This window comes from Hydractinia symbiolongicarpus, chromosome 11 (assembly GCF_029227915.1).
Source record: "Hydractinia symbiolongicarpus strain clone_291-10 chromosome 11, HSymV2.1, whole genome shotgun sequence".
Classification (NCBI taxonomy): Eukaryota; Metazoa; Cnidaria; class Hydrozoa; order Anthoathecata; family Hydractiniidae; genus Hydractinia; species Hydractinia symbiolongicarpus.
In genome coordinates this window covers 17,330,888-17,340,436 of record NC_079885.1, presented here as the reverse complement: position 1 = coordinate 17,340,436, position 9,549 = coordinate 17,330,888, and the positions used below count along the sequence as shown (strand labels likewise).

At 31.1% G+C, this 9,549-nt stretch overlaps 1 long non-coding RNA gene across 1 annotated transcript; it reads right to left on the bottom strand.

Moving 5' to 3' along the window:
- Window positions 1–3,094: 3,094 nt before the first annotated feature.
- Window positions 3,095–5,831, bottom strand: LOC130614400 (uncharacterized). The gene is made up of 2 exons (XR_008975867.1): window positions 4,960–5,831; window positions 3,095–4,689 (listed from the first exon to the last, which is right to left on the bottom strand). It is a non-coding gene; the product is annotated as an uncharacterized LOC130614400 (long non-coding RNA).
- Window positions 5,832–9,549: the final 3,718 nt, after the last annotated feature.

The following is a 9,549-nucleotide window of genomic DNA, read 5'->3' as shown; positions in this document are numbered from 1 at the left end:
TACCGAAATGAAGTTTATTTAACCATGAAGTTGCAATAAGTAATAGTGATTACTTAAGAAAGATTGGAACGACCGCTATTATGTCTTTCTGAACCGCCTTTTCAGCTCATCTCATCGGTTATTGAGCTTCACAGACATATCACATGTCATATAGCTTTAGGTTGCTCTATCTTATAATATCTATAGTAATTCCTCCCATTTAACCTTTCAGCTGTTTCAACAAAGCTTAAATCACTATTAAAAACGCTTTGAGTTTGAGAATTCTTAAATTTCGGTTGCGTTCTACTACCACCTAATATTACCACTAATTATGATAACCACTAATTATTATTTCAGAATAATACGTGACAGTGGAAATTTCTTGACACCGGTTGGGTGGAAACACCTTTAAAAGTGACAGCTAAGGAGGTTTTTTACACTACTGTTATGATACAAAAAGATTTTTAGCAAAAATTTTGTCCAAACGTAAAAATAGTCATGTAAAAAAGTGGCATGTTTTGGGTGAAATTTTCTTGAATTTTTCAGCTAATCCCTAATTCGAGAGAAAAATAAATGACAAATACAATTAAAATTACTGAGAAGAACAAAATACTACAAAAAAAAGTAAACAATGACAAAAAAAACCGACGCGTGAGGCAGCTAGCGACAAATTTAATTATCGCACGATTTGTAACAAAACAGCCCGATGGTGCATTTTATAATAATAATAATAATAATAATAATAATAATAATAATAATAATAATAATAATAATAATAATAATAATAATAATAATAATAATAATAATAATAATAATAATAATAATAATAATAATAATAATAATAATAATAATAATAATAATAATAATAATAATAATAATAATAATAATAATAATAATAATAATAATAATAATAATAATAATAATAATAATAATAATAATAATAATAATAATAATAATAATAATAATAATAATAATAATAATAATAATAATAATAATAATAATAATTATTACTATTAATAAAACCGTTGTAATACTATTATTTTTCATTAAAATACAACTATAGTAGTATTAGAAGCAAAATTGTAAAATAATTAATTAATTATTTATACAATAATTATCTATAATACAAAGAAATAAGGCATATTTTAGGTCTGTAAAATATGTGTCTAAAATGCCGACTACCGTTTCTTGTTCACAGGATATTCCTCTTTGTGTGTTCACGTTCGGCGGACGTATAATCTGGACCGAAAGACGGGGGGTCAAAATCCGGTGGTGGGGGGGACGAGCCGTACTTATTGCATTTTTTACTAGACTTATACTTTAACCCCTCGATCCAAACTTACTTGTTTTATTAGAAAAAAAATACCCTAGCTTTATGTGCAAAAATATCAGTCCTATTTCTTTACGCTGATTTTATATGATTTTTTTGCTATCGAAATTTTGAGAATCTCAATAATTTTCCTGGTATACCTCGCGTGTAGCAAACGTGCTCCACAATTTTGCTTCGCAAAAATTTTATTTCTTCGGTCTATGGAATACTCTATTAAACATTTGTCTTGCAGGAAATCATTGAAGTAATGTTTTGTAAATTTTTAATGACAGGAAATTGCCGGTGGATGTAAAGATAGTTCTAACCCTCAGTACAGAAGTCAAGAACTCCGAAAAAAATGTCAGAAACTAGCCGTCATGACAAATAAAGAAAATTCACAGTTCGTTTATTTGTCGTTTATATATTATACAGTTTGACATAACACTTCTCTCTTTTCACATAATGTACATCGTGAATAAAGTAAAATGTATTTTTGCATGTCTCGCATGAGGTTAATTTGTATTTTCTTAAAAGATTTGCTTTGCAATGTCAATCCTTCCCTTGACACCTTTTGAATACGTGCGAGGTGACACGATAACTTATCAATTTTGATTCTGTGGGGTATAATCGTTTTTGTTTTTTGCTATTAAAACATTAAATTTAGTCAAGTTTTTAACAGTTGTCTCTTTACTTACAAATGTATAAACAAGGAAAGGATATAAATATTGAGAGAATACATGCAGAAAGTGTTATGTAAGCTTCTCCTGGTAGCTCACATGGTTTATTGACAACGAGATAGTACATCCCATGAAGATTGTATTTCCCCTCGATTTGAGTATCTTTTAAATCAAACAACTCTATTTTAACATTTTTTGTATTTGTTAACCCTATTTGGCATGGGGGGTGGGCATAAAGTGCCCGCGACATTTTCAAAGTCTCATAACTTTTTAATTATTGGATTTAATTCCTTGAAATGTTGTGACTTTTCCTAACTTTTATTGGAATTAGAAAAAAAAATTTTACAAAAATTGTCGTGTCAATGTCACTGTGTCCTTTATTATTACTTATACAGATGATCATATCACCTTTTGCTATAATGCTGAAGGTAAATGTGTTCTAAACTAACCAGGTGTATGAATTTGTGGTTATGCATGTGATAGTGACAAAAAGTCATCATACAATATCGATATGCATACTGTATAATTTGCAGACCGGAATATTGGTAATTTACAGACCGGAATATTTGTATTTTCTTATTTTTTATTTCCATCGTCACATGTCAATCCAATCTGCCTTGATTGAGTAGTTACTGACGTAAATGCGCATAGATAAACCAAGTTTTATATATATTAAAGCCCGAGGTTTCTGGAGAAAAGGAGAGACTGCATTTTTCGATGTTAGAATAACGCACGTCAACTCCAAAGTATCCAGAAATCAGGCGACCCATAAAATTTTCCAGCGGCACGAGCAAGCGAAAAAGAGAGAGTATTTACATCGTATTTTGGAAATCGAACATGGAAGTTCTACACCATTGATAGTTGGTAGCAATGGAGACGAGTGCAGCAAGTTTCTATCTATGCTAGCGAAGATTTTGTCAGAAAAAAACAATAAAAATTATGGAACTGTAATAACGTGGCTTAGAACTCGCCTCTCAATGAAAATAACTCGTTCCTCACTACTCTGTCTGCTATTTATGTGTGTGTTATTACATTTAACACTCACTGTTCTTATTGAACTTGACATTTTATTTATTACTTGTATATATAGAACATTTAAAATAACTTTGTGTAACCCTTTTAATACACGTAAATATATTTATAAAAAATAAACCAAGTTTTATTCTATGACAGCTACTAACACCAAGGTTCTCAAATATCGATATTTCAAAAAAAAAAAAAATGAATTCTGACCGATTTCCATTTTCTCCCTAAAGAAATCCTTTGTCTTCAACACACCTGTAAATGTTCCTAATAATATCTTACATATCAGTTTTTTTAATGACTAGTACTGTAAATAGTTTTAAAAAAGATAAAAAACGAGAATTTTCAAAAAGACATATTTTTTTCGACCATTGTCTCAATATGACGTCATCACTTCCTGTGATGACATGTCAACCCAAATATTTTCTCCCTAATTAAGTCACAATATATTGATGCTTCTTTGTGCCAAGTTTCATCACTTAAAACCAAACTGAACAAAAGTTACAGCCCACGGGCACTTTATGCCTCCGCCCCCATACATACAAGGGTCAAAAAAGCCCATATCAAATAGGGTTAAATACAAAAATAAAATTCGACTAGAATACGTCTTTCTGAATCTATTTGGTAAGCATAATATTCAAATTTTACAAGATTTTAGCTTTAAGCTTGATTACAAAAACACTTTATACTATAAACAAAAAAATATATTAAAAATTTACTTCCAAGAATGCGCCATATTTGTTGACGTCTTTGAGAAAATAAATTAAAATCTAATAACCAATCATAGCGCGATGTTAATTGTTTATTAAAAGCCAATAAGCGCGCCGTATTTCAAATTTTGATTAACTATGCGCAGGAACTGACAAACTAACAACAACAACAACAACAATGTAATAATGTATTTATAGTGGCAATGCCCAGAATAATATTTCCACTGGGGGCCACTTTCTGAATTATTCAATTGAGTTAAAAAAAAGGAAAATAGGGTTAAAATTTTTTATTGGGGATTCCCAATTGCAATTATATAAATAATTATTTGAAGACAGTGATTGCATTTAATTAATGTTAGTTTATTAGTCAAATATGCTGGTGCAATATTGGGGATAGTTGAGTTGAAATTAAATAGAGAGTTCAGATCTGGAGTATTTCTACCCAAGATGTTAAAATGTAATTTCTTCACTTTATTTAAAGATGAGTCATTAGCATTGCACCATGTTGGTGAACAATAGTTTGTACTATGGCATGACAACACGAGCAATTGTTTTGTTTCAGAATTCAAGTATGAACTAACGTATCTTTGTCAGAGCGTAACAGCGTAACGTGTGTAACGTTAACGTGTGTAACGTAATGTGTGTAACGTAACGTGTGTAACGTAACGTGTGTAACGTAATGTATGACCTTAGGATAAAGACAGGATTGATGGTTTACAGATTCATCTTGATAATAAATTTGCTATAAACAATAACTTACAGTTAAAATCTAATTGTACAAGAATCATAACGTAGAATAATTAATATGTTACAAGTTTTTCAAATCTAATAAAATACTTACTAAGCACATGTTACCTTATAATCTTCAAATCGCGGTATGAGGTTGTACAGGTAATACGTTCATAGTAAAGTTCAAACGACAGCGCAAATTTATAGTAACGCTGAAATTCCCGAGGGACAGAATAAAAAGACATATGAAACTCAAGGTGAACTAAAACAAAACAAGGCCACTATAAAATACATATACTTAATTAAAATAACATTTATGGCATAACTTACCAAAAACAATTAAATTTTTATTATCGCATTTACATGTTGATTTTCATGTAGTAGCCTCAACATTGAAATGGCGGGATGGGGCAAAAATTTGCAAAAATTCACGTTTCTTTCATAATTTTTGTGAAGGATTGTCAAAAATATAAAAACAAAAAGTTCCCTAGTGTCATAAAACCAATTCTTTGAAATAAAGGCTAAAAAGTACCTGTATTTAACCACAACAAGTGTGTGACTATCACAGCTTCAAAACCATATGCCACATGGCCGACAACCATCTTGAATTTACATATTTAAGTTCGTGTAAATTTCACATGACATCAAAAAAAATTTGGCCGCAAATTTAAACGTATACATGTTTTGTAGTTATTTTCTAATACGTACCTCAAACGAAAATAACTTTATTTATTATTATCTTTATTTCTTTATCACTTATAGTAGAGTCAGTTTAGTTGTGATGAGTCATAAGACGATACACCCTTAAAAGGCTAGGACACGTCATAAAGGCGCGTCAAAGAAACAAAAATAAATTCATCTATTTTGATAGAAACAAGATATGAAAGACATAATTATGACAAATCAACAAGGTATAAGAGAGCCACATCAACACGTTTGTCTAATTATGTGAATAAATCTGTCAGTAGCTATATAAAACGTAAAAAACATTAAAACGTGTAAGCGCATCCTTATGCGCTTACACGTTTTAATGTTTTTTAAGTTCAGAAGGAAATGTCTCCATGTCACCGTTGTTTTTCAGAGCTTATACTCAGTGGCCTAGAGCTGAAAAATACACACACGTTGCACCTCACGTTACGCTACACGTTACGCACTGCACAAAAGCTCGACACGTTTTGAACTCTTTTTCTATTTACTGAACCAAGGTAAAAATCAAAATTTGGTTCAGAAAATATATCTGGGTCTACGTTATCGTTAGGAGCAGAGATGTCAAAAGCAATCCTTTTAAGGAAGTTTATTGCAATGGCATAGACTACTTTCTGCGTGACGTAGTTGTTTTGATTTCATTTTGAGAACAATGGGCATGTGCGCACTTTTGTATAGGTAAAAAAAGCCGGACTGACACAGGGAAAAATGGCTGTTAATGAAGATTATAGATTTTTTGGGTAGCGTAAGATTTAAGAGGAACTAGAATTAAATTTTAAATATATTCTTTTAATTCTTCTTAAAAAATATTCCTTATTCTAGATGGATTTCTGTGATTATTGTGGTCTGTTGTTTATATTTTCTACCTACAGAAATGCTTGCGAATGTGCAAAAGAAAACCGCAAACTTTTTTAACTGTTGTAAACATTGGCAAGTCATCTATAAGGAACACACAAGTTTGAAGTGTCGTCATCAGATGCAGCTAACATGGAATTGTATGATTCAACAGATGTATTGTCACACTTAATTCGTTACCATTAAAATTATAATTTCAACTGTATTGGTAAAATAATTATATAGAGGTGCTAAAAATAACCAGCTAAGAAACTTATGAGCAGTCCCTAGCAATATAATGCCTGAACCAAGAGGTTAGAGATTAATCTATTTATTGAAGATATTATTTTGGTTTGTCTGTTCAGTATTCGTATTATTTTGGAAAGTTTATTATTTCTTGAACAGCAAAGTAAAATGATGTTGAGCATGTATTTATATAATTGCAGAGGATCGAAATTCATAAAAATTAACCAAACAGGAACAAGCTGATAATTACCGGATCTAGATGGAGATAACTACTTCTTCTGTAGGGCTGGTAACCAAATCTCACAAAATTGATACGAGATGCTGTTTATGTGTTTATCACGTTCTACACTGTTGATAGTTTCTTTCATCTTTCTAGCCGTTGTTCTGGATTCTCTGTCAATGATTTTCTTCTCATCCATATTAAACTGATGTCTTCTGCTCCAGCTATGGTCCGCAATTTCGTTTTTCTTTACATATCCGTTTCTCACTACGCGCATATGTTCTTGAACTCGTTGCTTGAACTTTCTTTTTGTTTCGCCTATATATACTGCATCACATTCTTTAGACGAGATTTCGTAAACAACTTTGCCTTGTTCTTCCAGGTTTATTTTGATTTTTGGTTTAGACAAAGTGCTTCGTAGGGAGTCTTTATGGTTAAGTATGCATTTGATCTTGTGTTGCCCTAAACTCGACTAAGGACCTCGCTGGTACCTGGTACGAAGGGTAGGAATGCTGATGCGATAAATTCCTCTGAAGTTTCCCTATTGTCTCGGTTGCATCTTTTCTTCATTTTATTTTCTACTTGCGTGATGGCTTTCTGACTGTATCCATTTGTAATCAATGCATTCTTTACATGTCAAATTTCTTCTTTCCCCTCCTTTATTGATGAGTCAAAGTTGTAAAGAAAAAAAACACGCTACATTTATCGCCTCTGTTGTGCTCAATTTAAACCATTTTTCTATTTTTTGTTTTGTTTTCAATTTACAACATGTAACTAGAACAGGTGATATACACCGAATTCTTTAACACTTTAGTTTCCAGTACTTTTAAAACTATTTTATTATTCATTCCAAAAAAGAATTTCTGCGGATGTTTTTAAATGTCCTTTCTTTTTTTAATTTACTAGTTCATACGGATGAATTAAATGAATTAATTATATTCTGCCGTAACAAACCCTGAAACGAAGTTGATTTTTTTTTTGCTGACCTCTGCATTTGCATTATTAGCGAACATTCTTGTCTTTGAAGAGGTTATTGACAACTATTTGACTTTCTTTTGAAAGTGAAGAACAAAGTTGTTAATAGTTTGCTTTTCACGTTTTGAAAACGAAGCAGATGATAAAAGATTTGTGAAATGCATTTTAAAAGTCGTTTTCAAATAATCATAAAACACAACCGTGATAAATCTAAAATTAATTTTAATAATAAAAAAGTTAGTCACGGTTTGGCATATCAGGTAATTTTACCCAAATCAAAACTGGTAACTAAAGGTAGCCTGGGCTGGAGTTGGTTCCAATATGCCTTTTTTATTTTTATACATAATTTATTGTTTTCGCGCCTTTTTTCAATGAATGTTCATTTCTCTTGTGTCATCTGGGACAGATATTTTATTGGCTTGAGAAAAAATATTAAAAGTATTTCTTTTTTTTAGTTTTTCGTCAAGAGAGTAGAGAAATATGAAGGGTAAGTGAAGTTTTTTTTTTTGTGCAATGCATAAATTACTAAACACTACCATACAGTGGATGCTACTGTCTGAGATAGCATGCCTACACCTCTCCGTAGAATAAGAAAATAAGGAGTATTTGCTTTACCGTACGACGATGATAGTAGTTGATTCAGTAGTTTTATAAACATATAATACAACAAAATTCATAAATAAGAAAGGACAATTTATATTTGGAAAGATATATAATATAATGTTGCGGTCATTATAAATCGTGTTAAAAGTATAAAATCTATATCAAAGGCCTTATATATGTAAAACGAAAAACGGTGAAAAATTAAAATCTCAAATGTGTTGTATATACAATATAATACAAGCCAAAACAAACTAATGCCAAAACTATCATATATTTAGTCATAAACTTGATCTAGCTAACTACAGCTTTTAGGCTACTTAAATGTTTAAGCTATAGTTGTTTCGACCATATGCTTTTCAAGCAAAGCATCACTTTTCTTATCGTGATATGTATTTTATTTCAGTGAATTTTGGTTTGCTGCTTATATTTGCAAAGAAATGGAAAATTTTTGTTGGTGTTGGTTCAGCTTCCTCATTGCTTGGTCTTGTCATGCTCATCGTTGGGATTGTGATGGCAAACCATGGTTCTGATAAAGTACTTCTTACTTACTTCTTTGTTTTCCATAAATTGTGTCCTTAGGCCACATTAAATAGTAGCTGACAAGTTGTAAGCTGCCACCACCCCACAAATTAATAAACACTCCAAAATGGAAATCATGACCAACTCACAGAAGAAGAATATTGTGTATGAAATACCAGTTCTTAACTCAAACATGCCTATGCTCCAGACCATGTAAATCTGTCAAACAGAGCAAGTAAAACTGTCAAACAGAGCAAGTAAATCTGTCAAACAGAGCAAGTAAATCTGTCAAACAGAGCAAAAAAATCTGTCAAACAGATCATGTAAATCTGTCAAACAGAGCATGTAAATCTGTCAAACAGATCATGTAAATCTGTCAAACAGATCATGTAAATCTGTCAAACAGATCATGTAAATCTGTCAAACAGATCATGTAAATCTGTCAAACAGATCATGTAAATCTGTCAAACAGAGCAAGTAAATCTGTCAAACAGATCATGTAAATCTGTCAAACAGAGCAAGTAAATCTGTCAAACAGAGCAAGAAAATCTGTTAAACAGATCATGTAAATCTGTCAAACAGAGCAGGTTACGTTCTTCTTAAATAACTTTTCCTGTAATCTTGTTATTGTTTAGACCACTTCGAACGATTCATCAAATGGAGGATACATTGCTTTGGCGGTGTTTGGTGGAATCTTCTTCGTCTTTGGTCTGGTTGTGGTTCTACTCACGTTGTTGGTAAAAAAGAAGAAAGACAAATTATTTCCTGGCCTAAAAACATAAACTACGTTTTCTTAGGTTATATTTGACTTTTATCAACATGTTAAGAAACACGTGGAATTTTTCATACTATTCCAAAAAAGATTAATTAGTTATTCACTTAGTTACTTCTTTTTTTTTTAATTTATTTGCTTTGAATATATTATCTGTTTGGTTATGAATTAGTTTTTTATTGTTGTGGCAAGTTTGACTTAATGAAAACTTTGTTTTCAAAATAGTAAAAAGTTTGAGTTCAAACTTG